At 39.4% G+C, this 27,786-nt stretch overlaps 1 long non-coding RNA gene across 1 annotated transcript; it reads left to right on the forward strand.

Annotated features, from left to right (window-relative positions):
* Positions 1-14,569: 14,569 nt before the first annotated feature.
* On the forward strand, positions 14,570-18,258 carry LOC134660176 (uncharacterized). Its single transcript, XR_010097848.1, has 3 exons — positions 14,570-14,611; positions 17,066-17,129; positions 18,184-18,258. It is a non-coding gene; the product is annotated as an uncharacterized LOC134660176 (long non-coding RNA).
* The last annotated feature ends 9,528 nt before the right edge of the window (positions 18,259-27,786 follow it).

Consider the following 27,786-nt stretch of genomic DNA (forward strand, 5'->3'; position numbering starts at 1 on the left):
TGTTGCCACTTTTTAATATCTACTCTTTTTTTTCCAGGCTGTATAGAGTCAGACCAAGAAAAGTCTGCAGCGGATTTGATAGCCCACGCAGTGCACGTGTCATTTTAAACGTCAAACTTCTATGAAATTATGACGTATAAATAACACTTGCACTGCGTGGGCTATCAAAATCGCTGCAGACTTTTCTTGGTCTAACTTTATATACTTGGTCAACCAGATCTTGATAGTAGATAAAGGCGGCAGATTTGAAAAATGTAGGCGCGAAGGGATATCGTCCCATAGAAAATTTGAATTTCGCGCCTTTTTTTACTGACAAGATTTGGTTGACCAGCTATAGTTACATTTGTGTTTTTGATTCTCGTGGAAGTGCATGGCAGGAAAAGCCTTGGCAGGCTTATATAGTCCTGAAAAGAGGGTTCATATAACTACCGACGGAATTGGGTTCATGGTGGTATCAGATGGGTTAATTTAGGGGTCCTGCTCCTGATGGTCACCTTTGAGAGCGTCTGCCAAGCGCTTCTGGCAAAAAAAATACTGACAGATTTCGCTTTTCTGTGTCTACAAGTACCTAAATTTCTAACTGCTGCCATAATTATTATTTCGCTATCAGATGGGTTTTCGTTCAAGTTCCGCTGTGGCAGACTATCGAATTTGGATTTAGCATCACTTTTATGGGAAACTATTGTGCATTTAATCGCGGCATATTTATTTATTTATTGCAATTCACATGCACATTACAGGTTTTCTAAGTACTTAAGTAGGTATACAAATAGGTAGTATAGGTAGGTACACAAATGACACATGAGACCCTGATGGGATGGGGATGGGTATCAAGTCGGTTCAAAATTTTGCAGTCGGCTCTTTCTCATAGATGGTAGGATCCTATAGATGTGATACATGCGTGCGTCCGTGAGAGACAAAACATACGCAATGCGACATTATGATTTGTCGAATTTATTTGTTGCCCAACATAATCCATACTAAATTTACGATGGGGAATAAAAAAAGTGAGATTGTGACAAGGACAAATAATAATAGCGCTTTTTCTGCTACTCGCACTGAAAGTTACATAAGACTATCCCATTCGGTCATTTCCCCCCAACCCTCATGCCTGATTCAGTTATACTAGATTCATGGCTCTTCTAGATACTATAGCGGTGCGCGGCAACTACTACTGCTAAAGTCTATTTTTTTATTCCGTAGACTGATATGACATTTCATAGTATGAGATGACACATGATGTTCATACTATGAAATGTCATTTCAGTCTACGGAATAAAAAAATAGACTTTAGACACCAAAATACGTATAGGCAGCGCCGACCCGAGTACTCGATCAGAGCGAGATTCAATTTTGGCGCTCCATGCTCAGTATTAGGTTCCGTAGTTACCCGTCCGTTTTTTCAAGATGTTTGTTTTCACAGTATTTGCCATTTTGGCGCCTAGAGCGGCTGCTCCACTCGCCCTAGATCAGGCCCTGCATGTAGGCCTCATGTACTTGTAGCCACGCGACGAAATCGCGGAGTGAAGGCGTGTCCAGACGAGGACGATTTTTCGCCAATCTGATGAAATTGTCCGATCAAATCAGAACGTGCGGACGAAAAAGCCAATTTGGCTCGCTGCTTTCAGTTGCCGATTTTGAGCAATATTACCGATAAAATGGAGGTGCGGACGCAAGAATACCAATTTGTGCCTCCAGTATTCGCCTTTGGGGGCACTTTTTTAATTTAGAACGCTCCAATATCGCCATAAAACTGAAATTGGTGATTAAATTAGAGATCGACGCCAATTTCTTTTCTGATCAAATCGGCCGATTTGATCATCCCGTCTGGATCATACGTGTGATCATACTTGCTGCCTAAGCTCTCAGGTTTGGCAACGCTGATGTAATCGAGGAACATGGGCTTGACGGTCCAGCTCAGCTCAGACATGATCTTCTGGATATCTGGGTCCATTCCCAAACACTGGAACACGGCACCTGACAAAATACATGTAATTATTATGTTCGAATTTAAACTAGTGACTTAAAACAAGTGAGTCTAAACCGTAAAATTATTCAATTATTATTTTCTATATTTTTTGAAACTTTAAGGTCTTGTATATTTTTCTTCTTCCCATATTTTTTGAAGTTTCCAATGTATTCTGATAAATTGCTCATTTTCTATCTATTTAACAAGATTTAGTTGGGCCATTTTATTTAAAGTTATCCCCTACACTTTTTTTTTAAATTTGTGAATTTATGTGTTATTTCTTCTCAGAATCACGAGCTCTTTCTATCCTAATAGGAGAAAAAAAGTGTCCCAAGGTTTTTTTTCCCATTCCGTTACCATTTTTTTAAATAGACTTTGTATGGCGGTTTCGGAATGGAAAGATCGAACAATTTATGGAAATCTTGGGACACTTTTTTTCTCCTATTAGGATCAAAAGAGCTCATGATTCTGAGTGGAAATAACATAAAAAATCCCAATTAAAAAAAAAGTGTAGGGGACAACTTTAAATAAAATGGCCCAGTTAATACATTCAACACTTCGATCAACACGGAAGGGATGCGGCATTCGCACTATTTCCCCTCTGCCTAGGTACAAGATCAACTGATCTAGCGCGGGTAATAAAACTAGTTGCGCTCGGATTTTTAACTAGACCGAGTCCAGACGCGCGAGTGAACGCAGCAGCAGAAAAAATGCCTAATTGCTCGGTTTTTTGTTGTAAAAAGAGGTCGGGGACATGAAATTTACAAAAAGAAGGTGTTACATTTCACATGTAACATTTTTTTTACATATTATACGTTTAATTACATTTAAACACAATTATTATATTTTAGTCTCTTGTAATTGCTGGATTTATCGATTTTGCTCGCCCAGTACAAATTGCGGATCGGTCGAGCGACAAATCCGACTTCTCATCTCTCAGAAATCAATAAAATTCTTTGACGAAAATGTGTTACTGTGCGTGTTGTGACACTTATGACTCGTCCGTACACAAAAACAGATCGAGGTGTGCAAGATTTTTCTGTCTAGTGTGTTATTTTCTATGTATTTGTGTCGTCATTACAGATTGGATTTTGTACGTAAGTGTGTGTGTGAGAAGTGAGACTGTGTGCACATTCCCCCCCGCGAAAAATGGCAGAATGATTTGTATGTTAAGATATCGCTTGGGCCTATCTCTTCCGACGTGTCGGAAGCCCGTGTTGATCGAAGATTCAACATGTGTCAACAACCCTAATGTATTCCCTGAAGTCTACCACTATTCTCGTCCCGCCACCTCCGGCGAGGTATACCGAAGCACAAGCAAGCGAGGTTGAAGAAGCACATGAAGGGAAACCTCCCTATATCGCTAAAATTCTTTTTAGCGATATTTTTAGGGTTCCGTACCTAAAAAAAACGGAACCCTATTAGGATCACTCGTCTGTCTGTCCGTCCGTCTGTCACAGTCTATTTTCTCTGAAACTACTGGACCAATTAAGTTGAAATTTTGTGACTCAAAGATGGACGTGTAACGTAAATAAATGAATTATAAATATGGAGGCCATTTTTGGGGGGTAAATGAGAAAATTAAAGAATAAAGTTTTTCAAACTATATCGTGTTATGTATCAAATAAAAGAGCTCATTGTAAGGATCTCAAATATTTTTTTTTATAATTTTAGGATTAATAGTTTAGCAGTTATTCAAGAAAATAGGCAAAAAATTACCATTCCCCCCTTATCTCCGAAACTACTGGGTCTAAAATTTTGTAAAAAAATAATACAAAAAATAGTTCTTTACCTATAGATGACAGGAAAACTTATTAGAAATGTGCAGTCAAGCGTGAGTCGGACTTAATGTACGGAACCCTTGGAACGCGAGTGCGACTCGTACTTGGCCGGTTTTTTCATTTAACAGTCTTCTAAGGGGCCTAGTAAATCACGGAGGCCTCGAGCAGGAAGTACGTTGAGGGACTTTAGCAACAAAATTGTCGATTATGTCTTATAATATGTTATAATTAACAAGCTTTTATTAGGTCGACCTGTATGTAACATGTAATGGAATCTAAGGTAACTAATTTAACCATCTTCCAAGGATCGTAGCGTCATGAAAATTGGCAGCTGTATGTAGTTCTGATGACAATACAATAATATGGTACTGTCGAACTGATCTGATGATGGAGACAGGAGGTGGCCATAAGAACTCTGTGATGAAACAACGCAACCTAATTGTGTTAGGGGTTTTTAGAATTGTCTCGATGAGTATTAGTTGTCTGTCGTAAGAAAAGTACAGTCAGCGATTAAAGCTTGTACCAAAAATTAATTTTTGCCAAAAACTTTTTTTTTATGGAAATATGTAGAAGCTAACTTACGTAAAGTTAGCTAGCACTACTGGCTTATATTAACTCACATTTATAGACGGGTCTAACGCGAAATTTATTCAATTACCTTTATTTACCGACGTTTCGACACAGGTTTCACTGGTCATGGTCGCAGCTATAAAGGTAATTGAATAAATTTCGCGTTAGACCCGTCTATAAATGTGAGTTAATATGTGTTCAAAACGCGAAGGTTTTAAATCGAATTTAAATATTATAGGGTCAAACAGATTACTGTGTTATCGTCTTTCCTGTAGACATACACTAGAGTTAAGGGCTATAAAGGTTAATTTTATTATTTAACCCTTATCCACGTGAAAAGGTCCTCCTTTTATTTAGAGAACTATGATAAAATCATTACTTACATGCCCACAAGCTGTTAACTATTGCCCACAGGAGAGAAAAATGTACAGTTAGCGCTAACACACTAGTTTTCTCTCTTGTGGGCAATAGTTAACAGCTTGTGGGCATGTAAGTAATGATTTTATCATAGTTCTCTAAATAAAAGGAGGACCTTTCCACGTGGATAAGGGTTAAATAAGAAAATTAACCTTTATAGCCCTTAACTCTTGTGTATGTCTACAGGAAAGACGATAACACAGTAATCTGTTTGACCGTATACTACTGGCTTATTTTCCTAACGGGAAAGATGTTATGTGGGTAATATTCATAAAGATATGTACTAGCGGGTAGATTGAGTAAAATACAGTTGGTATCGAATACGCGTTTTATTCATCCTACCCCGCCCCATCATCATCAATATTAGGGACCATCGGTAGTAGCATCGGCAGCCGGTGGCGGTGGAGCCGGCTCTTCCGTAGTCGTAGTATCGGGAGCCGGCTCTTCCGTAGTCGCAGTATCGGGAGCCGGCTCTTCCGTAGTCGTAGTAGTCGTAGTCGGAGTAGTCGTAGTCGTAGTAGTCGTAGTCGTAGTCGTAGTAGTCGTAGTCGGTATGATGCCGAACGGGTGAAACACGCGTTTGTCCAGTACTTGGGCTGAAAAAACAAAATCAAACGTCCTTTTTAATACCTGGGGGCTGTTCATAAATTACGTCATCTATTTTTTTTGACGATTTTGGATTTTGGACTAAAATCATCCAAAAATCATGCTTCGAATGACCCCATTTCCTCCTACGTCATGCTACCATCATCCGATGTCCAGACCCCCCCCCCCCCCCCTAATTTGAAATGAGGTAACGAGTACATGCGGCTCTCACCAATTTTGGCCTAGCTATAGCTGCGGAACGGGCGCCTGCTCGCGCTTGCGCCACCTAGCGGTCATCTTCACTCGAGCTTTTCACTCTTCCTTGTCTAGTCTCAAAATTGAACTTAAACGTAAATTGTTTTAGTTTAAATATTAGTTTAGATATTAAAAATTGTTTTAAATAGGTAACAAAATGTATAAACGTAACTTTCTGATTGTCCTATACCTTCCAAATAGTGAAACAAATTGATGACTACTTGTCTTATCCGATAACACTAAATTAGATATTGATGTTAAACCTATTTTCCAATCTTCTACGTACCTACCCTCTATATAACTTCACGCAATACTGTTTGTTTTGAAGACTGGTAAATATAATTTAAATAGGTATGGCTCATAATTTCAAATTTCTTTTTCTTTCTGCGGTTATTATGTATGTTAACATTATTTACTCATTAATGAACCTCCAGGTCTGTTTCTTAAGTATGTTAAGTACACTACATTGTACTAAAAATCCATTTGCATTATGTGACTGTTTGTGTTCTAAATAAATAAAAAAAAAAAAAAAATATCCGTCGTAATAGACGCGTTATGTTAGAGAGGGAATCTTCTGTACCCAGTACTATTTATTCTGTGCTTACGTGTAAGCTTGTATTTCTTCTCAACTTCATGCAGCATGTTCGTGAGATGCAAGATGTCCCAGTGAAGTTTCTCGATCTTCTGTAGATGCAGAATCTGGTCCCTAGCGCGAACGCTGTCTTTCATCAACATACTAGCGTTGTATAAATCTACCATTTTTCGGTAGCGTTCCTGTAACAAGCATTTAATTAGGGGTCCCGTTGTTTCCCATAAAGTTTTAAGTCATAATGTATTGTTTGTCATATTATCATTAGTCATAAAACTGGAAGCAGATGCGGAGTTTTTAGGATTTTAAAGAAGCGATGAGGCTTGAACCGTGCATTTTTTTAAACTTGACCGTTAAGGGTTAGTAATGTTAGTATCTAATACCTTTAAACGAGCAATTCTTGTATATTTATTTATATGTATATTATATCGATCTAGCTTGGTCTTATCTCTGGGAAAACGCGGGTTTTTGAGTTTTTATATGTTTTCCGAGCTTTGCACGGTCTCCCAGATATTAAGTACTAACAGTCATATTCGAACTTTAAGATACGTCAAATATAAGATATTGAAACGATATGGATCGGATATGTCAGTGCAGATCGGAAACGTCACTTTTGACACTTGTTTGACAGTGACATATCCGATCCATATCGTTTCAAATGTTTCAATATCTTATACATATTTGACGTATCTTAAAGCACAGAATAAATAATAGTACTGGGTATAGAAGACTCACTCTCTAACAAAACGCGTCTGTTATGATCAGCACAGATATGGCCGCTAGGTGGCGACAGCGCCACGCGCGGCTTATGGCTAGCCACCAAATGTGTGGAACGGATGTACTTTTAGCTACCTGTAGCAAAGCGACGAAATCGCGGAGTGAGCCACGCCTGCTTAAAGTTCAAACATGGCTGTAAATTGGCGTACCTCACTAGTTCTGATAAGGAAGCCGATCTCGTAGGGTGCGTTTCCGCGCAGCAACTGCCGCTGTAAGGTAAGCTTCCACAGCTCTATGTGTGTGTGCTGCAGCAGGTCCATCGTTGCCGATATCATGTACCGCACCGCCGGCTCCTCGGTAAAGTTTAATTCTTGCGGAATCTCCGTTGCTGAAACGGCGATTTGTGACGTTATCTATGAAAAGGGACCTTATTGTCCCTCGGCGGGGTAATTACAACTATTCTTGCCTTTTTATATAAAACACTCATTTTAAAGTATACAGACTCAATATTTTTGGACGTGAGTCTGAAAAATGAAAACCTAGATAAGTAATCTACAGTTGAGTAGAACTACAGAAAGTAGATAATAATTTTCGGTAGTTAATAAAAGTTGCACTTTATAACTTACTAGTGGTAGTAGTGGTCCGTTGCGTAACTACCCCGCTGAACCTTAGCACTGTAAATAATAAGTTTTTGTAAAAAAAATCATTTTTGGTACAAGCTTTTATCGCTGACTGTACTTTTTTTACGACAGACAACTAATACTCATCAAGACAATTCTAAAAACCCCTAACACAATTAGTTTGCGTTGTTTCATCACAGAGTTCCTATGGCCACCTCCTGTCTCCATCATCAGATCAGCTCGATGGTACCATAATATTGCATTGTCACCCGACTTACATGTGTACGCAAAATTTCAGCTCAATCGGAAACCGGGGAGTGGATCAAATTTAACTTACAAGATTCCATTACAAAATTGTAGGCCCTTCCCAAACTTAGCCACCTTACTAAGACAACTGCTCGATGCATTTGGCCGTTGCTCTCCACCTAATAGGTTGCCATGGGTATGCCAACCCCACCAATGCATCTACGGTTCCACTGTGGGGAGCAACGGCCACCATGTCTTGAGCTGCTGCCGTTGCGCTGGGAGGTTCCCACGGCACCATGTTCTTAATGACATCGTTAGGAGAACCTTAGTGTCAGAGTTACCTAATATCCCATGTATGCTTGAGCCGCCAGGCTTTAGCCGATCGGACGGCATAAGGCCTGACGGCTAGACCCTGGTGCCGTGGGAAAGAGGTAAGTGCTTACTGTGGGACGCCACGTGCGTCAGTACTTTTGCCGCCCCGCATCTTAGTCGTACAATGCGGTCGGCAGGAGCGGCTGCTGAGCATGCGGCGTCTCTTAAAAACCGGCCAAGTGCGAGTCGGACTCGCGCACGAAGGGTTCCGTACCATTAGGTACGCAAAAAACGGCAACAAAATCACGTTTGTTGTATGGGAGCTCCACTTAAATATTTATTTTATTTTGTTGTTATTCCGGGACAACGCGAGGAAGCCATGTCCGTCTTTGGGTGAGGGGTCACTAATTTACATATGTGTACTAAATTTCAACTTAATTGGTCTAGTCGTTTCCGTGAAAATAGGCTGTGACAGACGGACAGACAGACGCACGAGTGAACCCTAAAAATTGTATTTTTCACCACTTCTATACCATGAGAGCACCTTATCGTGCCCAGTGAGCACCACGATAAATTAATCAAAGGCTAGCCGTCAAAAATCGACTATATGTCTAACTATCCAACAAACGTAGCCATTTACCGTCTATCGCTGTCAAAGTGGACAAAACGGTATGAATGTTATAAAAATGTATAAATCTAGACAAGTGTCTTTTATATCATTTAACTTATCCACTTATCAACTAAGTTTAAGTTGGAAAAGTAGACAAGTGACATATTATCCAACGAGCATGTTATGCAGTTAATCGTTTAACAACTATCGCTGCCAAAAGTGGAAAAGACGACAAATCAATAAAAACTGGATAAAATGTCAGTTTTATCATCATTTATACAACTATATCATTTATACAGTCGACCATCATAGCCCTACAGGTCGACCTAATAAAAGCTTGTTAAAAAAGGTGAGAATAGGTATTTGTTTTACTAGGGGGCAAACGTTGTTGTTTAACCTCTCGTGCTAATATATACACCCGAGCACGCGAGCGGTTCCAAAAATGGAATCTTGAGCGTTGCGAGGGTTTCAAGTTAATACAAATTTTTTCACCACACCAACCCGAGGAAAATATTAACTATAAGATAGGTATCAAAGCAAGTTTTGTAGGGGGCTGTTCATAAATTACGTCATCTATTTTTGACGAGTTTTGACCCCCCCCCCCAAAATTATCCAACAGTCATAATTCGAATGACCCGCCCCTACCAAATAAAGGTAATTTCCAAAAAATGCATTTTAAGCTTAATTTTACAATAAAAAACTATTTATAATGATTTATTTATTATAATTTATTAAAAAAATCAACATATTTTTTATAGCATTAATAGTTTATAGACTTTCACGAACACGAATTTCATTCCTTTTTTTACTCATTAAAGCACTCACAAAAAAAATTAAATAACTTTTTAAAGATGCGGGAGATGATGTCATCTTGGGAATGACTACCATCTACCTCATACTACCTCTACGTCATACTACCATCATCCGATGTCCAAACCCCCCCCCCCCCTAATTTGAAATGACGTAATTTATGAATACGCCAAATACACCATAATATACACTTAATAAGAAATAAGAACAAACAAATATAGGCAGAGTCAGACCAAGATAAGTCTGCAACGATTTTGATAGCACACATGGGCGTAGGCAGGTACAGGCAGGGGGGGGGGTTAGCTGCTCCCCCTGGAGCTCAAATTTTACTGTCTGGATGCCCCTCTATGGCCTCTGCCCCCCCCCCCCCCCAGGCATATCAACTCGCCGCCCCCTAGTTCACTGGCTGGCTACGCCCCTGATAGCACACACGCTTAAAATAACACTTGCACTGCGTGAGCTATCAAAAACGTTGCACTTATCTTGGTGTAACTATTAAAGCAAAAATCAAAAAGTAAAATGGTAATTGCTTACTTTTTCTTTTCAGCTCCGTCCAGTATCATATGTAGGTACAATGTTCTTGTCTTGCACACAACACAGTCACAATTTTAACACTTAAGTATTTAAAAAAACTGGCCAAGTGCGAGTCGGACTCGCGCACAGAGGGTTCCGCACCATCAACAAAAAATAGAGCAAAAAAATCGTGTTTGTTGTATGGGAGCCCCCCTTAAATATTTATTTTATTTTATTTTTAGTATTTGTTGAGGGCTATAACCGCGAAAATCGAAGTTCGCAAATTGCGGGCATTTTTCTCTGTCACTCTAATTACACCTTCATTGGAGTAAAAGAGAAAGATCCCCGCAATTTTCGAAAAACGGTTTCCGCGGTAGCCCCTCAGCCCCCAGGGCGATGTCGACTACGAAAATAACTCGCGTTTTGGTAAGAAAACTGATGTATGGAGTTACCACTCTTTCTTTACTTATATCACAGAATAAGTAATAGTTATCATACAGAACGGACACGCACCGCCCCGCCCCGATTCGGATTACCTCGCCCGCGACAGGCCGCGACATGAATGTGTGCGTAAGTCGCTCTACTGAGATTCCGTCAGGATTCCGTCAGAAACTCAATGACGCGTGTACAGACGTGCCGCGCACACATATAAACGCAAATCATTTTTGATGTATGGCGTGTCTTATATTTGGGGCATTATCTATGAAAAGGGACCTTATTGTCGATGGCGCTTACGCCGCTCAGCGTCGCGCGGCATTGTATTTATATCGGAGCATCGTAAATAAAGGCGTAAGCGCCATCGACAATAAGGTCCCTTTTCATAGATAACGTCACATTTTATATTTCTCTATGGTAGCTATCTACACAGATAGGCTTTCAATGATATAAATTCCAATGTTAGCAAACAAAACCGTAATTTTGCTAGTAATATAAAATAAAAATTATAAGATTTATAAAATACAAAAAAAAACATACATATTAGACAGAGAAAAACAGCCGTTCGCTTCATTTTCCTTCTTTTACACTTAAATATTTCTTTCCGTTAGAAACAATCTCAGAGTTTTTTGATAAAAAAAAAACTTAATTGGATTGGAAATCAATTAAAAACATTAACCATATTTTTATAACACCTTTAATTAAAATACTTTGGGTTTTATAACTATTATTCGTGATCGTAAAACGAAATTGATTAATGTATAATGTTATGACAATTATTTTTCTATTGAATTCCAGATTGTAAGTACACGTTTATTTACAAGCCCACAAAATGTTATTATTACCTACAGGTACTTAAATTTATTAAATAAGTAAACAAGTAATATATCTAAAAAAATATAAACTAAAATTAAAAACTACAACTAACTACAATAACAATAACTAAAATTATAAATAAAGGACCGTCTCCAGCTCAGTGCCTTGTACCATAGAGAAAAAAATACATAAAGTGCTCACTCCATACATCAGTTTTAGTACCAAAAAGACTATTAGCATCTAGCATCGAGTAGTGGAACTATCAGTACTGCTACTTGACAATAGATGTAGCACCGACCGGAAAGTCTTATGCTGTTGAGATTAAGACTTTCCGGTCGGTGCTACATCTATTGTCAAGTAGCAGTACTGATAGTTCCGCTACTCGATGTTAGATGTAGACACTGAAATTAATAGTCTGAACTGATGTATGGAGTGAGCACTCTTGTCTTACTATATTTATCTATGCTTGTACCTACAGTAAAACTCTGCGTATAGAGGGCGTCACTTGTACAATCACATTGTATTCTTGAGACTTTGAGTAAACTAGCTCAGTTCAAAATATTTACACTATCTCTTCTTCCTCACGTTGTTCCGGCATTTTGCGGCTCATGGGAGCCGGGGGTCCGCTTGGCAACTAATCCCAGTAATTAGCGTGGGCACTAGTTTTTACGAAAGCGACTGCCATCTGACCTTCCAACCTAGAGGGTAAACTAGGCCCGTATTGGGATTAGTCCGGTTTCCTCACGATGTTTTCCTTCACCGAAAAGCGACTGGTAAATATCAAATGATAGTTCGTATTCGTACATAAGTTCCGAAAAACTCATTGGTACGAGCCGGGGTTCGAACCCGCGACCTCCGGATTGCAAGTCGCACGCTCTTACCGCTAGGCCACCAGCGCTTCTAAAGCTTCAAAAAATTTACACTATACCATAAAGTAAGTATAGTATATATGTAGTCTGTGACTATACTAAAATGAATTCTGTTTATAGGTCAATAGAATTCGTTTTTAGTTTAGGGTGGCCAGTTATTGGCCGGTGGTCGGTTACTGGCGCATTACTCTATGTGGGTAATATAGAAATAGACTTAAATTGGACCGTGATTACTTTTTGTATTGTTTTCGAGCCCCCGTGTTACGCTCTTACGGTAGATGTCGCTTTCGCTGGCTATGGATGAGGTCTTGGTGGCTCAGTTGGCAGAAAGCTGGACTCGCTGGAGTATCGATCCAGAGGCCGTGAGTTCAAGTCTCACCCAAGGCAGTAATTTTTCCACTTTTAAATTTATTCTAACCGTGAATCATTCAAAACTGTTAGTGTTAAATAGAACTTTTTCAGTTTAATGTGTGTATTCAGTAAGCGCACAACTAGTAGTTAAATAAACGTTTAATTACAATCTCAATTCCGATAGAAAAATAATTGATGTAATAAAATCACAAATAATAATTATAAAACCCAATGTATTTTAATTGAAGGTGTTATATAAACGTAATTAAGTTTCTTAATTGATTTCCAATTAAGTTTATTTTTTATTTTTTCGGTTCTAATGGGAAGAAATGTTTATTGATCGTAAAGGGGAAGAATGAAAACCATTGTTTTTTTCTTCCTAATTTGTATATGTAAGTTATATTTGTATTTTTTTATATAATTGTATGTAGGGGAGCGTGGGGTAATTGGAGTGAGCGACTGATAGGAGCGCTGTACATACATAGATTTACTCAAAAATCGGTTTTTATTATTATTACAAGCTTTTACTTAACTTGCATTGTATGTAACTACATATGTATGTTTGTACATGCGTTCACTGGTTTGTACGGGTCAAATCTTGCAAGTTAAATTTGAGCCACTTCCCGGTTTCCGATGAAGCTGAAAATTTGCATACATATGTAAGTCGGGTGACAGTGCAATATTATGGTACCATCGAGCTGATCTGATGATGGAGACAGGTGGTGCTCATAGGAACTCTTATGTCTGGGGTTTTAAAAATGTCTCGATAAGTATTAGTTGCATGTGGAAAGAAAAGTGCAGTCAGTGATAAAAGCTTGTACCAAAAATGAAATTGTAAAAGCTAGTAACTATATGTACCTACATATATTATTTTTCAGTACTCCTCTGCTCGTCATTGAAAGGGGAAAGGGATGAGTCTGAGGATACCTCGACCCGAGGCCCACATTCTGACGATGATGAGTTGTACGAGCAACTCTCGCCAGGAGCCTTCTTTTCCATGAAGGACAATGAGGCCATGGGCACTGGTATGGGTCCAATGGGGCCTGCTGGGCCTGGTATGAGGCCCATGGGGCCTGCGCGGCCTGGTATGGGACCAATGGGGCCTGCGGGGCCTGGTACGGGTTCTATGGGACGTATGAGCCCTATTATGGGGCCTAAGGGGCCTATGGGGCCTATGAATCCTGGTATAACGGATACGCGAGAACGCAAAAAAGGTACGTAGATATCCACTCATACAAATACAAATCTATTTATAACGCCAAAGCCAAACCAAAATACAAACGACCGGAACATTTATTATGTATATAAATCAGTTTGCCACATGTAAAAATAAAGTTTTATCGAGGTTTGAATGTCAGTTTTGTCCCTACTCACCCCATTTTACGGTAGCGGTGTAAGCTGTAGAATCTCACGAACATAGCCTAATTAAGTGTGTTTAGGTTATGTTCGTGAGATTCTACAGCTTACAGAACCTCCCTTGTGTTTAAAGGTTGTAGCTTTGGTTGTAGGTAAGGTATAGAGAAATATAGTAAGACAAGAGTGCTCACTCCATACATCAGTTCAGACTATTAATTTCAGTGTCTACATCTAGCATCGAGTAGCGGAACTATCAGTACTGCTATTTGACAATAGATGTAGCACCGACCGGAAAGTCTTATCTCAACAGCATAAGACTTTCCAGTCGGTGCTACATCTATTGTCAAGTAGCAGTACTGATAGTTCCGCTACTCGATGCTAGATGCTAATAGTCTTTTTGGTACTAAAAGTGATGTATGGAGTGAGCACTCTATGTATTTTTTTCTCATTGAAATGAAAAGGGACCTTATTGTCGATGGCGCTTACGCCATTATTAACGACGCTCCGATATAAATACAATGCCACGCGACGCTGTGCGGCGTAAGCGCCATCGGCAATAAGGTCCCTTTTCATAGATAATGCCCCATATGCCCAAACATACCATTTCAGGCTACGAACATTTCGACCTGTCGATACTGGACGATATTGCCAGGCAATCTAAGTATGCGGAGAATTTTGGCCTAAACGACATACAGCATACAGAAGATGAAGGAACCAATCAAGGATATTGGTTAATGATTCACGTGAACTATAATTTATGTTTCTGCCTCTCATACATCTGGCGACGTGGGTAAGATATTTTTAACTTACCGTAAAACGGGGTGAGTAGGGTTCGCGGGGAGAGTTGGGTTATGAATGGGGAGAGAAGGAATGAAAGGGGGTGAGATGGGATTTTAAGGCTACTAATACAAAAATAATGTATTCCAATTTAAAATGGAGCTATAGTAATACTCATAATAAAAAAAATCGATCCAACAATCTTCCAAAATCAACTTTGTATGAAATTCCATCTCATCCCAATTACGAGGGACTACGGGGTGAGGTGGGATTTCCTGTTTATCGTCTGTCACCAGGCTGTATCTCACGAACCGTCATAGCTAGACAGTTGAAATTTTCACAGATGATGTATTTTTGTTGCCGCTATAACAACAAATACTAAAAACAGAATAAAATAAAGATTTAAGTGGGGCTCCCATACAACAAACGTGATTTTTGACCGAAGTTAAGCAACGTCGGGCGGGGTCAGTACTTGGATGGGTGACCGTTTTTTTGTTTGTTTTTTTTTGCTTGTTTTGCTCTATTTTTTATTGATGGTGCGGAACCCTCCGTGCGCGAGTCCGACTCGCACTTGGCCGGTTTTTTAATATATTTAACGATACTTTTGCCTAAAATGTTAATTGAAAGTACCCTCAAGATTTACTATAAAGTTTTGTTAGAAATATATGAGGAACACGGGCACAGGGAAGCAGGCGAAGGACTAACCGAGATCACGGTAAATGAATAACGCAATGGCATATGAGTGCGTATATTAATCCCACATTAATATCGTACTATACATCAATATACTTTGAGATAGCAAGCAATTATTTAAAATAAGTTTGTATAAGTTTTAAATGTAAAAACACAAATTAATAAAATAATAAGGGACGACACAATCTTACACGGCTGCTTGATCTGGGAGCCATAGAGAAAGAGGGGCGACCACAGATCTAATAGATCACAGATCAATGTACGGCATAGACAATATATTTCCAACAAGTTTTATACTTAGTCATGTTTTCAAAAAAACACATGCATTACTTTCCTCGCATTCGAAATGAAAAGTGAAGCGGTTAAGGTTGGGAGGTTTAAATTAAAGTCCCAAACGCTTTATAACAAATAAATTTATTAAAAAAAAAACCCGAGCGGTGGTCGTGGTAGTGGTCCGTTAAATTTCAAATTAGTCTGTCTGATTTCACTGACGTAGGTGGGTACTCCCCTGACGTGGCAAGGTGGTCGTGCGAGCCCTGTGTTCGGACGCCGGGACGTCTCGGGAAGCGCCGAGGTCAGCTGGTGCGTGAAGCCGGGAAGCCTCTGGAGGGCCTCCTACTCTGCGGTCGGATCAGCAGGTCCCCCCTGCCGCCGTAGTTTTAAGCCGTCTAATTGCACCCTGGAATGTACATCGTCCAGCTTTATGTCCACGTATTAATTGGCCGCTCGGTATGAACCCCAACGATGGCGCTAAGCAAGCAAGGGAGTAGCAAAAAGTAGATGGTGGGTGTTCATAACCAGAACGGAGTTACAGCGGTTATGTGATATGGCAAGTAGGTACCAAAGGCAGAGTGCAAGATTAGAAAATTAAATTACAATAATGGGGATCAACTAAAATGATAAAAATGCTATAAGCTAAGCTTGTGAGCTAAGGCTATTAATAATCTGAAGTTAAATAACACGCTGGGCAAAATGTATGAGACGCCATGTTATAACGGTACTTTTACCGTTACGCCGCGACGCGGCGGCTAACAACACTTACTAGAGAGGAATTATTTTAAAATACATGACACAGGCAAGGCACAATTAACACTAGGTACTGAAAATAAGCGTTTTAGCACAATAGAATTTAGCACACTAGATTCTTAAAACTAAGTAACGTTCAACACTTACCCAAACGGGGTGCAGGACGGGTAGAACTAACTAGTACTTAAAATCATTTGCTTATAGCAAATTTTAAAGATTTAGCTACACTTGGCTAGCATTGCCGATTTAAAAAATATTATTTAGACTTGCGCCGGCGCGTGAGAGGACACGGCACACGGCCGTGAACGCGACCGGCAGCGTCTATCCCTAAAGACGATCGAGCGCAGAGTGGGGCGCGGAGTGATGGCCGGTGGTATAAGTAGGGTAAAACTGCTGACATCGCCGTTCGGCGGAAAGTACAGTCGCGCACATAAATGTTATACTTTTGATTTAGATGCCTAATAGTAACGTGCATCGTTACAAAAGAAGAGTGTTTAACTCGGGTGAAAGGCATCATTTCAGCCTCGGACTATTGGCGCTCTCACTGCGTTCTAGCACCAAACTACCTCGGCAGAAATGAATGCCTTTCATGCCTTGGTTAACAATCTACTATTTAACTTATTTTTTTAAGGACTGTACTTATATACTCGTACAGTCCTTAACGTATTTGCTACATTTAACGTAATTTGCTGGATAAAATATATTTATTAATACGTATAACTAATTAATGTCGTATTGTTTTTTTTAGTCGTCTAAGTATTCGCAAATACTTTCAGTTGCGAGACATATATTCAAACCATTTGGCGTTTGAGGTAAGATCGTTTATAGACATATATAACTGCAAAAATGGTGCAATACTATCCTTCTTAATGGATTCTGGCGACTGGCAGCTGTTTGTCGGAGGAAGTCAGAATAACAAGCCAGCAAAACTTTTCAGTTGGAAAAAAGGAATGCTAATAAAGTACAAGAAAGTCCTCATGTTGTCTCATTTATTGAGGGACGGTCCTATATTTTATCATCAAAACTAATAACAAAACAAAAACACATTATTACTGAATCAAAAACCTGAAAGAGGGTCACTGTTGTTCTAAAAGGTGTGCATAAACCGATACGTTTCTGCATTAGACTATTTTACGTTCCAAGTACGATTTTTTTATTTTTTTTTACGATAAGCAATTGAAATTTGGGTTTAAATGGACTTGTTATACAATGTCCATTCTGATATTTAACTTCCATTCCATAAATAATGATTCTTTTTTAGGGACAATTTAGGAATTGTTAATTAAAAATACCCTCAGGGTATATAATAAAAATCTATAATAAGTCATGTTTTAAAAAAAACATGCATTTTACAAAAGTAGAGAACTATTGGCGCTCGAACGCAGAAATAAGTGCCTTTTATCCCATAGGGTATAAAATTTTACCCTAAGTATATAGCGGTACATACCCTGTACGTATACAGCATGTGGCCTGTAACACGGGCGAATAATTAAAATATAGAATTTACTCCTCAAACAATAACACTTTTGTTCAACAATAACTTTTTGAAAAAACTTAATAATATTTTCAATGTACTTTAAATTCCGTCTAATTGACATTGCCTGTCAGTCTTGTCACCGTACAGGCATAATCAATTTCGTAATACATTGCGTGTTCGAATAAATCTTAAAGTGTTTTAAAAACCCAAACCACAAGTTATTTTTAAGAGTCGCTGAACAAACATTGTCTAGTTTGAGGAGTAGAATCTACTTTTTAATTTTTCGCCCGTGTTACAGGCCCCACGCTGTATAGCGGTACATACCCTGTACCTAAATAGCGGTACATGTTATTTGAGTCAATTTTTTTTCGTAAATCTTCTGTTTACAGGTCGGCTACATCACTCATGTCATAATGGCAAAGTATCAAAACATGTTGGAGCTGTATGAGTACTGCAATTCAAAATGTACGTAGCTATGTAAAGTATTAATCTGCAATAGGAGGTATTAATGCAATGTTCTGCTGCCAGAGTGCAGCACTAGCGCCTATAGTTGCTATATAGGGCTGCGCATGAGGTAAAGGGTTGAGTAGATACCTAAGTTTAAGTTACCTATCAACTACCTAGCTTGCAAATACATAAAGGAGCCTCGTCTGCCAACAAACCACTCTGTGGTTTGGCAGAAGAATATATGTAATTAGTTATAAGAAAGATCTCTGAATAAACGTTTTATTTATTTATTTTTTTTTTTTTATCGTAAACCACTTTTGCATACTGTGCTTTCAACTCAAAATGTTCACCACAAGGAGAATACTAATCGATTCAAAATGAATGTTATCAAATATTTAAAATCATTCGAAATCATCATTTAAAAGTCTATTCTACCAGTTAACGTCAGGACACAACTCAAAATTTGCATTTATAGAGAATAGAGAGCAGTGGCGGCGCATCAAACATATCCATAGGCAAGCCGGGGCTAATTTGGCTTACATATTTCCTTTACAACTCTGCTCAAACGTCCAAAAACAGGCAAGCCGGTGGGAATCGGCTTTTATGGACGCGCCGCCACTGATAGAGAGCGTTTATTCGTGGTTTATAATTTAAAATAATCATTTAGTTACTTTACCTCACATGTGGATAAAATGCAATTTTCTTATCAGTTTTTGAACAATCAAAAGAGCCTTTACCAGCTGGCGTCGTGAATAAACATATTATAGTTTGTTAAAACAGTGTGATTACTTACTGACCTGAACCCTAAGGGCGCCCGACTCGCACTTGGCCAGTTTTTTGTTTTAAATTTTATGTATGACTCGTATCAATATTTCAGTGGCAACACAGAGAGAGAATAACACGTAAGTAATAGAACGTATAACGTAATGGACCCTATAATGGACGTGGAACCGGTAATGGGACATAAAACCACAAATCCTCTAAAATAAGTATGTAAAAGTAGTTTATAAACACTGGCAATATTTTACCATAAATAAGAGTCATAGAGCTGTTTAAGTTTTACTTTTTATTAATTTCGGTTAATTTTTAAGAAATTGGCGCCAACCCAAAAGTTGTCGTGTCACTGGAAAAAATAACCAGTAAGAATTCTTAACAACTTCGCTAAGAGAGGTGAGTTCATATATTAAATTGTAATTAATTATTACTTGGTGTAAACTAGAATGTGTTTTGTTAATTGCATTTGCCATGAGATAAGGTATACAACACATTATGTTGTGACTCTAGAGATGTATAAAAAATAGAGGTATTTTGCCCAATCCCATTATAGGAGCTGTAAAACTGCATACCTCCTATGATGGGATAATTTACATAATGATATTAATGATGCTTGCCATGGCGTAATTTCATGTTTAAACAATACAGAAGTATAATGTAGTTACTCGTACGAACTATGTCAGGATGTCTCCTCGGACTTCGAATAAATTGATATCGTTTTTACAAAATTTTATTTAACTTGCCCTGTTAGTTTGTATACAGGATGGATTTTCTTTTTGGGTCAGTGAGGGCAGCTACCAGATCCCGTGCTGCGACGAGAAAACGGTCTTAGAAAACCTTCCCTCGATTTCAAATTAATGAAGATTGGCTTTTACAGATTTTGGAAAAAACATACAGGGTGCGAGAAAAAGGTAATTTTTGACAAACTTTTTTTTTATGCCAATCGATCCCATTCCTATTGAGGATCAAAAGCTTGTATGGAACTAAAAAAAAATTCCGGCTAGAAAACCCACAAATCGAGGAAAACTTTTCCCATACAATTTGTATGAAAATGAAAACTTTTATTTTTCACATGCTATTTTTCTATGCCAATTGATTCCATTCCTATCTAGTATCAATAGTTTCTTTGGGGTCAACTTACGGTAATGTACTAAAAAGCCACAAATTAATAAAAACTTTTTCCATACATTTACTATGGAGAAAATGAGAAATTTAATTTTGACCCCAAAAAAACTATTGAGACTGGATAGGAATGGAATCGATTGGCATACAAAAATAGCATGTGAAAAATAAAAGTTTTCATTTTCATACAAATTGTATGGGAAATGTTTTCCTCGATTTGTGGCTTTTCTAGCCGGAAATTATTTTTTTGTTCCATACAAGCTTTTGATCCTCAATAGGAATGGGATCGATTGGCATCAAAAAAAAAGTTTGTCAAAAATTACCTTTTCCTCGCATCCTGTATGTTTTTTCCAAAATCTGTAAAAGCCAATCTTCATTAATTTGAAATCGAGGGAAGGTCTTCTAAGACCGTTTTCTCGTAGCAGCACGGGATCTGGTAGCTGCCCTCACTGACCCAAAAAGAAAATCCATCCTGTATTAGTTAGTGTGGTTCAAATCTTGGAAATGGCATTTGAGCCACTTTCGGATTTCCGATTGAGTTGAAATTTTGATTGATGACAATGCAATCGGGTGACAAAAATGACTAATAACTAGTTTTTTGCCAAAAACTTATTCCCTATTCCAATATCTTATACTGATAGGGTATGCCCATTATAGGGGGCCCATTACTGGATTCACGTCCATTACCGGGGTTCCATTACTGGAGCTTTGGTGTCCATGACTGGAGAAAAAACACATACTTTTAATTTATTAATCATGTGGAAACTGACTGCAGTATCTTTGATACAACACGCCTGAAACATGAAAGAAGGATAGGATATTCATCTTTTAACAAGCTAAGCGGTAGAACTTTTACATGTATCAGGGAAATATCACAAATACTCCAAATTTCCCCTTAAATGTCCCATGACTGGTGCCGTTACTATACAAACTAAGAGTAGGGGAGAGCGGGGACAAACGTAACACAGGGTGGAAAATAACAATATCAGTAGTCAGAACACCGCTTTGCTGCCAAGTGCCATCACGTTAGTGTAAGGCCTGAGTGGACGCTCGGAGCGGAGCGTTCGGCGGGGCGAGCAGCGTGGCGTCGGGCTCACAAGTGATTTGAGCAGCGTGTACTAAGGCCGCTCCTATACGCTTGCATTTGTTTAACATGCAGGCCGCACGCCCCGCCCCGCTGCACGCCCAACATGAGCGTCCACTCAGGCCTTACACTTAACCATTACATTAAAGCGTACATCCATTTTGTGACACTTTATTTTAACTATGTTTTTTATGAATGTCTATTGTCTGTCTACGAATGTGGTGTATTCTATTCTAATTTAATTAGGGTCGATTTATATCTACAGATACCGAACGTACTAGACACGTGCCGTGCCAGATAAAAAAAACATAATATTCTTCTATAGGTTACAGGGTCTATTAACGTATTCTTTATACGGCTGCGCAGACGCCGACAGACGACTATATCTGTCTGTAGATATAAAACGACCTTTAATCAAACAAGCCCCTCACCAACCAAGCCTTCCTTCTAACCTAACCCATGGACTCACATATATATTGCATGTTATATTATTTTTTTGTAATCCTAATTAACAATACATATAGTTTTAGTGCGTTATATACAACACAGGACTTCCTGTTCGAGCGCCATCTTGATATAACTTCGTGATTAATTCCATGTTTTAACCACCATTTTGGAGACAACGGCCGGTAGTCCAGGCACAGAATAAATAATAGTACTAAGTACAAAAGACTCACTCTCTAACAAAAGGCGTCTGTTACGATCAGCAGTATATGGCCGCTAGGTCGAGACAGCTTATGACTTTCCCCAAAATTAGGGCCGTACGGATGTCATTTTAGCTACCTGTAGCAAAGCGACGAAATTGCGGAGTGAGACACGCCTGGTCCAGGTGCTACTTGTAAAGCCCAGCTATCGCTTTATAAGAGCTAATAAAATCACCGTACACTCTTTTGTGTACTAACCGTACAATTTTAGTCGTAGGTATTTAAAGCTCCTAATACCTTGGTACTGCCGAAATGGGCCCACTGGTCTGAAGCTATAATTTTAAAAGAATGTCCGAAATATACATATACAACACTACTATACTTTTTGAACGTTTGTAATCTGTAATTATATCAAAAGTTTGTATTAATTATGATATTAGGAAGAAGAAGGAGCCGGACCACATAACACGAATGCATCTGACGCACTTCCAGCACTCCATAGAGCAGGACAGCCGGCATATTGAGCATCTCTGCAACATGCTGAATGAGCTCGCGAAGAAATACTCGATGCAGCCCTACGACCCGACAAACAAGTTTGACATGTAAGTCCATACATATAAGTAAAGAAAGAGTGGTAACTCCATACATCAGTTTTCTTACCACAACGCGAATTGTTTCGTAGTCGACATCTAACGTCAAGTAGTGGAACTATCAGTACTGATACTAAGTGTCGCTACTGCGAAAAATGTACATTAGTTACCTACTAAAACAATTTACAACTGAACTAATATTATAAGCACAAGGAGTTGAAAATAGACTTCCGGTTACTTCGGCTATAATATTAGACCCTTGCCCAGCAGCAGTGGGACACAATAGGCTCACAATAACAATAACAATATTAGCTGAAAACGGTATGGTACGGTATGTATGGTACAGTACGGGCAAGCGCGGTATGTACTGAAAGCATTTATTAGTAACTGGATGGTGACCTTAGTGTAAGGCCTGAGTGGACGCTTGAAGCGGAGCCTTCTGCGGGGCGTGCAGCGTGGCGTCGGGCTCACGCGTGATGTGAGCAGCGTGCACTAAGGCCGCTCCTATACGTTTGCATTTGTTTAACATGCATGCATGTTTGCTAGGTGGCGACAGCGCCACGCGCGGCTTATGGCTTTCCCCAAAATTGGGGCCGAACACCTGTAGCAAAGCGTCGAAATCGCAGAGTGAGACACGCCTGACTGAGTCCAAATTTAGCTGATATTCATTAAAGAACTTAGGTTTCCGCGGTTCACTTCGAGGGGCTCCTAACCGTAACCACATAATAAGTAATAGTATTATCATATCATACCTTAACTAGACCATCACATGGCCAAATTTCAGGGGATACATTTAAGTAGGGTAGTTTAGCGTACGAGTTGGTTATTGATTAAGGGGGGTTGAGGTACAGTTTAAAAATCAATACGTAGAAAGTACGAAACAAAATAATTTTGTTCTTTTTCAGACCGCCAAAAGGTTACTATAATGATACTGATTCTGGGGATGATACAGATGATGATGATAATTATAACATTGATATCAACCAAACAAACAATTATGGGGACGAGGACAAGGGGAATGAGGGCGATGAGAATGAAGGCGATAAGAAATCGGTTGATAATGATAATATTGATAATAACCAAACAAAGAATGAGGGCGATGAGAATGAAGGCGATAAGAAACACGGCGGAAGGACCTGGAAGCGCAAACCCAAACCAAAAGGTTCGATGCGATCTTTGAAAAAAACCGGCCAAGTGCGAGTCGGACTCGTGTTCCAAGAGTTCAGTACATTACACAATTCTTAACAATGTATTTTTTGTATGAAACGTATTGAAATGTCTTTAAAAAACCCGTAGTCGGATCAAAAACTAAGTAATTAAGTCCGACTCACGCTTGACTGCACATTTCTAATAGGTTTTCCAGTTATCTATAGGTAAAGAACTATTTTTTGTATTTTTTTTTTAATTTTAGACCCAGTAGTTTCGGAGATTAAGGGGGGGGGGGGGTTACTACTACTACTTGTTCTATTGAAGTCGTTGCAAAGTTGGCTCAGACGGGCTCTAAAATGTATTGTTTTTATGATCTCAGCATACCTCGCGCAGAAAGTGGAAGAAACACACAAACTCCTAGACAAGGCGCTGGCGTACAAGAAGAGGCAGATGCAGATGGCGCGGGAATATTTCAAAAAATATGGTCATTATCCAACCACCACACGGCCACGTACTCAGCAGCCGATGAGGTACACCTTTTAGACTGTTTCGTGGCTATTAGTATTATACCAAGAAGAACTTTCGTGAGACTGCAGGTGGTGGTGATGGTGGTGTCCAAAAGAATAAATTTTCGCTTTCAGCTACGATTGGAAATTGTGTATTTTTTTATATTTATGTATCTGAAATTTTTATTCGTCTTTGGCGAGTGATTTTTATCACATATTCGTTCTTCGTATTCAAATATATGCACCTCGCGCGCTCTTACATACTAGTGTTGAGTCGCTCACTCGTGAGGCACCTCATTTGTACCACTCATTTTGTTAATTTGTCGCAGTACTTCGTACCGCAAAAATGTCTTACTTCACTCCTCTATTCATTTTACTCATTTACTCGCGCGTATCACAAACATCTCTTGCCACACAAATTATTCACACACTTCAAATTCCAAAAAAACTCTTATCCGTTCAAATTCACTCGCGAATCTTGCGACCCTCAAAACTCATACACTGCTCACAACTCGCAACAGAGTCCCTGGATCGCGCGAGGCGCTAGGTGCTCGCCTGCTCGCCGACACTCAAAACTCAAATGTCTCAAATGAAGAAACGAGTAATGATCCACACTGTCAACTGCCGAACTACAAACCTTATTGCAACGACAAAAGGTCCACCGAGAAATGCGTTGAGTTTGTACCACTCACCGCCTCTCTATGACATGAACCCCTCAAAAATCCTTTTAAAATGAAACAATGAATTAGAAATACCCAAAGAGCTTCGCGTCACCACCGAAAATACGTTAACAATTAAACACGAAAGACAACAAGCGTAAGTGCTGCAAGCTTTCATACATCTTAAAAAAATTTTCGCTGTTGGAATTAATGGAAATAGTTGACGCTGAAAATATGCTAGTACCTCACCTCATTTGAAGTAAGACATTGTAACACCTCATTTTAGAAAATGAGGTACTCATACAAACTCATTTTAAATTGATGTCCTACCCATCAGTATTACATACAGGACGCCTGTCAGTTAGAACAAAATTTTGACAGTTCCGACCGAGCAACTGACAGGCCGATACCGTCCGGCGGACTATTAATCAGTGGGTTCCTTAACAGGTCGGGCGAAGCCCGACGTTCAGCGGAGGCGCGCTCTTACATACGGGGCGCCTGCGGCTCCCTTCACCCTAACAGGTTGGCCGAAGCCCGATATTCAGCGCGCCTCGCACGCTCTTAACATACGGGGCGCCTGCGGCGCCCTTCACTGTAAGTGTAAGGCCTGAGTGGACGCTCGAAGCGGAGCGTTCGGCGCGGCGTGCAGCGTGGCTGTGGGCTCACGCGTGATGTGAGCAGCGGGCACTAAGGCCGCTCCTATACGCTTGCATTTGTTTAACATGCACGCCGCACGCCCCGCCCCGCTGCACGCCCACCAAGAGCGTCCACTCAGGCCTTACACTAACAGGTCGGGCGAAATAAATATTTGCTTATCTCAGATTGGATCCTTCGTTTTAGGCTTTGGTCTCCGAACCTGGATTACGGGTGGTCCGGCGAGGACGAATATTGACGTCATCGAAACGGAAAATAATAATGTTCCGTCAAATAAAGCATATTTCAAAACTAAGTGGTTTATTATTCATCAAGCGTTGGTGAGCCGAGTTGTTCAGAACGACTTTAATACCTGAGATCGTAGATTCAAATCTGACTCGATTCGAACTTCGAACTTTTAATACTTTTATAATGGGACCATTACTGAAAGGGCGAAAGAAAATTTGGCTGTCCCATACGGCATCACATCAGCCGGAATGTATGAAATACGTAACCAAATTTTTTACCGCGATTTCGGCATTAAAATAATAAGAAATAATAAATATTTGGGTACAATCTTACACAGATCGACCTAGTCCCAAACTAAAGGTATTAGAGATATGAAAAAAGGTACATTGAACCCCCTCCTACACTCTCAGCACACCCCCTACCCTCGAGGACTTTTAGTATATTTATCTGGACATCATAAGGTATACCTGTATCAATTTTTAAAACTACACGAATTATTTCCGCAGATTGGCTAAATTCGGCTTAATTTGACGTGGCTATTAATTGGATTGGAAATCAATTAAAAAACCTTAATCATATTTTTATAACACCTTTAATTAAAATACTTTAGGTTTTATAATTATTATTCGTGATCGTAAAACGAAATTGATTAATGTATAATGCAATGTGTTATAACAATTATTTTTCTATTGAAATCCAGATTGTAAGTACCTACACAACCTGGGTTTCAATAGAAAAAGAAGAAATCTAGATTGGGGCACCCCAATACCAGCAGCTTCTCCCTCTGGACTGCATCCAACGAAGAGCGGCTCGAATTGTCGACTGCCAGCGTCTTTAAGAATGGCTTAAAGATGTGGCCTCGCTCTGCATTTTCTATCGCATGTATAACGGGGAGTGCTCCGAGGAATTGTTCGGATTAATCCCTGCCGCTTCTTTTCGCCATCGCCCTACGCGACAACATTATCATCTTCACCACTTAGATGGTTGGCAGTCCTCAACTGTGCGTTTCTCCAGAAACTTCCTGCCTCGCACAGCCAAACTGTGGAATGAACTGTCGCCTGCGGTATTTCCGGACCGATACGACCTTCAAACCTTTAACAAAAGAGCGTACTCCCATCTTAAAGGCCGCGGCAACGCGCTTGCAACCCTTCTGGTGTTGCGGGTGTCCATGGGCGGCGGTAATCGCTTACCATTAGGTGATCCGTCTGCTCGTTTGCCTCCTATATCATAAAAAAACACGTTTATTTACAAGACCACAATATGTTATTATTACCTACAAGGAAATATTACGAAAAACTTTGCGTAGAGGGCGTCACTAGCACAATCACACCTGTAAACAAACCGCATTAATGCATCAATCAATGTCATAGTGAAAATTTGTCAAAAAACTGTTAAGGCATATTATGTATAAGTTACTCTATGGTTTAGAATGTGCACTAGGGCTGAACTCTGGCGGCAGAACATGGCATTAATATTCCCTAAAATATTTTGTACTTTGTCACAGTGACAATAGACAATAGTGTGAAGTCTACTTTCATATTGATTGTCACTGTGACAAGTTACGAAATAGATCGGAGGAAATTAAATTCTTTGACTGTACTAAAAGCCTGTCCAGACGAGAACAATCTTTCGCCAATCTGATTAAATTGTCCGATCAAATCAGGTGCTGCGGACGCAGATTTTATTTAGACGCAATTTGGCCACTTTCACTAATTTTAAATTTATGATGATATTTCAGCGCTCCAAATAAAAAAAATGCCCCCAAACGCGAATAATAGCGTCAGAAATTGGTATTCTTGCGTCCGCACCTCATTTTATCGGAAATATCGGTCAAAATCGGCTGTATAAATCAGCAAGCCAAATAGGCGTTTGCGTCTGCACAATCTAATTTGATCGGACAATTTAATCAGATTGTCGAAAAATTGTTCTCGTCTTATCACTGTGGGTAATAGACTTATATGGACCGTGATTATTGTTTGTATTGTTTTCGAGCTCCCGATATGTTGTAACCTGTAAACCTATGAAACTAAGGAAAATGTACCCGGCTGGTTACATAATAATACCTAGGAATGTAATAAAGGAAAGAAAACACAAGAGTCCACTTGATAGCTGTTTTATTTCTTCTTTCAAAACTC

The sequence above is a fragment of the Cydia amplana genome, chromosome 26 (genome assembly GCF_948474715.1).
Source record: "Cydia amplana chromosome 26, ilCydAmpl1.1, whole genome shotgun sequence".
Taxonomy (NCBI): domain Eukaryota; kingdom Metazoa; phylum Arthropoda; class Insecta; order Lepidoptera; family Tortricidae; genus Cydia; species Cydia amplana.